Source organism: Arachis duranensis, chromosome 1 (genome assembly GCF_000817695.3).
Source record: "Arachis duranensis cultivar V14167 chromosome 1, aradu.V14167.gnm2.J7QH, whole genome shotgun sequence".
Lineage (NCBI taxonomy): Eukaryota > Viridiplantae > Streptophyta > Magnoliopsida > Fabales > Fabaceae > Arachis > Arachis duranensis.
Window position 1 is genome coordinate 101,153,201 of NC_029772.3, and position 537 is coordinate 101,153,737.

Consider the following 537-nt stretch of genomic DNA (forward strand, 5'->3'; position numbering starts at 1 on the left):
TTAAATCTTGAATCTGATCAATTGGTTGAAAATTTCCTGGGAAGACGGACATGAATATTACTTGGTGTGCTGGAACCAAGCATTCTTCTTCTTCATTAAAAATAGGTTGATTGTTTGTAAATTTTAGGGATATATCCCTTGGATTTACGTTGTCAATCATATTTTTAAATCTCTTTACTGCATCAACGAATCCTGCAGAAAACTCACTAATAATTTTTAGATCATTAAAAATTAAAATTGTATCAATTAGTCCATACTGAAAAAACTGATAGGTATCAGATGGGGAAGCCTCTGGAAATATAACCAGCTTTGTTAGCTGTTCTTTGGCAATAGGATAATATCCCAAAATTGCCCTTTTTTTCGGTCCAATTCAGGACTATGTTAAGGGTTTCTCTGAGATTTGATCTACAGACCCTTTTCTTTTCCTTGGTTTCAGCCCTTGTAGGAATGTTTCTTATTATCCCTGTTCTCTGGGTTTGAATTGGAGCTTTATCTGCTCTTTTTAGGGTTTGTTCTGGATGAAGAGTTTCATATTCT